Below are 4108 nucleotides of genomic sequence, written 5' to 3'. Positions count from 1 at the left end.
CCCCCCTCCCTCTCCCCCTATATCTCTCTCGCTCTCTCTCTCTCTCCCTCCCTCTCTCTCTTTCTCTCATTCTGTTGTTCATTACGCTAATCACTACCTCACTGTAACTCTATAGTCAACACGGTCTGTAATTTTATGCCAGCGCCTTTCTTTAAAAACAATTTAATATCTTTGTTCTTGCTTTATACAAGTCTTTACATTAATAAACATAGCAAACATTGGGTCCAAGGGGTATGTATTTGTGTCTTTTTCCTCTCTGGTCTGCATTTTGTTGAAGCCAGTAGATTGTGTGAAAACCAGATTCTTTAAAAGGATGCACTCTTCAATGAAATCAAATCGCAGTCTCCGATGCTGAGTCAGGCTGTTTCTATTGCTATACGACGAGCATACCGAAAGGGTTTTTTTTAACCTGACCATGAAGGAATAATGGTACAAAGCTGAAATTTTGGGGTAAAGCTGATAATTAGCTTCCTAGAATGCATGTAAATATTGGGGGATTTCAGATGAGTGGTTCTAACATCAGTGCACTGTAAGTGAATGGGGGTATGTTGTTCTCCAGTTTCAACATAACAATTGAGAAAATTGAGCACAGGGCAGTAATGAAGTTTTTGTTCTTGCAAGCTACAGGATATTTTTGCGGAGATGTAAGCCGTATATGGAACTGATTGCCAATCCTAGGCTGTGATAAACTTTTGGCGCAAAAACATTTAATGCAGATTCATGAACATTGAAGATGACCACCGTGATGGTCGCCCAGTGACAGCAACAACAAAAGAGCATGTGTTGAAAATCAAGAAACTTGTGTTCTCTGATAGGCAGGTGACAGCCGAACTTTCGAACAAAGAAACTACACTTAGCATTGGATCAGTTGAACGAATCCTTAAATGAATAGTTGAATGTGACCAAGGTTTCTGCGAGATGGGTCCCAAGTTTGTCGACTCCTCAAAAAGTGCAACGTGTTGATTGTAGTCAAGAATTGCTTGGTCTGTATGAAAATGATGAAACAAAATGTTTTGAAAGACGCGCAATCATGGATGGTACATTGTTCCACCACTACGATCCTGAGTCCAAATCTGTACCAATGCAAATGAAGTCGCCCTCGTCTTCAACACCAAAGAGGGCAAAGGTGCAGCCATCAAGTGGAAAAGTGATGCTATCAGTTTTTGGGGACCAAGAAGGGGTGATTATTACAGACTATCTTGAAAATGGACATGCGATAACCGGAAATCATTACTCTAACCAGCTATAAAAAATTACGAGAGGCTATAAAAGAAAAACGCAGAGGAAAGATCGGAAAAGGCATTTTCCTGCTTCACGACAACATGCCAGCACACACTTCAAGAAAAGCTGCAGAAACTACGCGAGAAAGGGGCTATGAAAGTTTGCCATACCACCCAATTCTCCAGCCCTGCCCGACTTATTTTATTCCACAAACTGAAAAAGGATTTAAAAGGAAAGCAATTTGAAAGTGATGATTGGGCCAAAGAAACGGTAGAGGGTTGGTTTTCTTTCAAAGAGAGGGTCTTCTATTCTCAATGTCTTTTCAAGGTCATACACCAATAGCAAAAACGTAAAACTGTCGGAGACGATTGTAAAGAGAAGCATTAAGGTTAGTACCAAATTTCAGCTTTTTACCTTTATTCCTTCATGGTCAGGTAAACAACTTTTGGTATGCCCCTCGTATGTACATAATATGCGGCATTGTTGTGAATCCATGCGCTCCTCAAAATAATGAGATCGAATAAATCTGTATCTTTTCAAATCTTGGGTTAATAATTATCGGTTTTTTGTATTTATTTATTCACTTCTGGTTTATTTATTAATGCGTTTATTTATTTTTCTCGACGTGTTTTTTGCTCATTTATAAAATATCTCTGTGTAAATTTTTATGAGAAACTTTGATGAAAGGCACAAAATATTACATTTTGCAGTTTCCACGGACACTCAAATTATGGAAGTCACCAAAACTTTGGCAGCCATTTCCTCGCTAATTTTACATATGACACAAAAAAACCCTCACCTCCTTCAATTACACGATATTTCGACTTCTATTCAAGATAAGTGGGTATTTTTCATTGAAAACAAGACAAAAGAACAACTTTTAAGATAATAACAATACCTTTGTATGCCCATAAAATGACGAGCCGTGTCGTGAAACATTTCATTGAAGTGCTTTTCAAGGAATCTGTTATTATGTCTTGGAGAAAAACCATGCGCTCTTCCACTTGTTTTTATTTACAAATCAGTAAACAGATGGGCCATGCCAGATATTCATAAACTCTCTAGCCATGCTTCTCTCTCTCTCTCTCTCTCTCTCTCTCTCTCTCTCTCTCTCTCTCTCTCTCTCTCTCTCTCTCTCTCTCTTTCTCTCTCTCGATTATGATTTATAGCATCCTGTAGGCCTCGCAAATCCGGGAACATCAATCCACCATGCCTGTACTCTAATTTATCACCATTAACGCGTTCCGTTGTCGAATGTCAAAGGCTGAGTACCACTTCCTTTTTTTAAATGTTAGCATCACTTTCTTACTCCGGGGCCTTACCCTGCTGCCGTAGAATCTCCTATACCGGTACAGACACATGTTCTAGATCTAGACAGATTTAAGAAAGTTTTGCTTCTTTCTACTTCCACAATTCAGTTTTCTAGATAAATATATGCACAGATTTTCCAGCCACAGCAAAACCCGAAGAATGAATGAATGAATGAATGAATGAATGAATGAATGGAAGAATGAATGAATCAATGAATGAATGAATGAATGAATGAAGATATCTATCGTGAGTAGCCATATTTTAGCTGATTTGCACGTGAAAGTCTATTACCGACACATTTAGGCATCCCTGTTACAGTATTCATGTAGTCATGGAATATCACACTGTAAACCATTTTAACAAACTCGGAGTCTAGAAAAACTGTCCGATAGAAGCGTAGTTTTGATATCTAATATTGATAGATCTACAGACTCGTCCGTGGCTAATTTTGTTGTGGTTTGTACATTGTGGGTTTATAAGTTTTATTTTCTTTTTTTTTTTAAGCTAAAAGGCCTTGATCTCTGCGGTAAGAGAACCTCTTAGGGTGAGAGCCAGTATATCTTCGACATGTCGTGAAAGTATCGGCTGCCTTAATTCTTTGATTTTCAGCATATCTGAGCTTCGGTGTTCCTTGTGGGAGACCTTTCTAATAAAAGAAATTAATCCATGAATACGTCTGAAGAAATCTGATAATTAATCAAGCACGCATACAAAATACAGGTGTTTTTGTTGATATGTTTGACGTTGATGCTGTTGATGCTATCATTAGAGGTTTGTCAGTGCCCACTTTGTCACTGTCTCCTCTGTGCCTATCAATCGACGAGGGTCTATCTAGCAAAACATGGACCTACTAACAGTAACACGCACAGTGCTGCATGGAAATCGTCTGCAAAACGACTTCTTAGTGTACAAGCAAGCGTTAAACTAATACCAAATGAATGTCCACAACTCATTCTAATTCTAATGAGACATTAATGTAGGAGCTGTGTATGGAACCAGCTATTGCTTTTAATTGATACTGTTCCAAGTGCTTCAACTGTTAAATCATTGAAAATAATGTATGCTTCGTATCTCTTAATACTTCCCTAGCCCACTTATCGAACAGTTGAGAAGACACAAGATGGTGGTCGGAAAGATGAGCCAGAGGATACGCTCACTGCAGCAACAACCGAGACGCATAGTGCTGAGCTCCTACCTGGCAGTGATCTAACACAATCCAGCAAGGTTAGTACATGGCAATATATGCAAGCCGAGCAGCAAAGATCAAGAGATCAAATTACTAGTAGTAGTAGAATCTAGTAGTAATGTCTCAATTTCATACACCAATGCCTTCAATCATTTGCGTTTGTTTGAAAAAAAAATACGTAGCTGAGTTGAAATAGTGTATTCTGTCGTATAATAGTGTTCTTATCTTTATGGCGCCTAAACTTCAGTGTATTTGGGAGCATACAGACTGCTTGCCGCTAGATATCAAGCGTGGTGCTCTTTTGAGTTGTAGGGTTTTTGTTTCTGCGACGACCAAAACTGATAAAGATATACGAAGGGAGAGAGAGGGGGGGAGAGAGAGAGGGGGAGA

Source organism: Aplysia californica, unplaced genomic scaffold, assembly GCF_000002075.1.
Source record: "Aplysia californica isolate F4 #8 unplaced genomic scaffold, AplCal3.0 scaffold00076, whole genome shotgun sequence".
NCBI lineage: Eukaryota > Metazoa > Mollusca > Gastropoda > Aplysiida > Aplysiidae > Aplysia > Aplysia californica.
The sequence above is the reverse complement of the archived record's forward strand: the minus strand, read 5'-3'. Positions refer to the sequence as shown.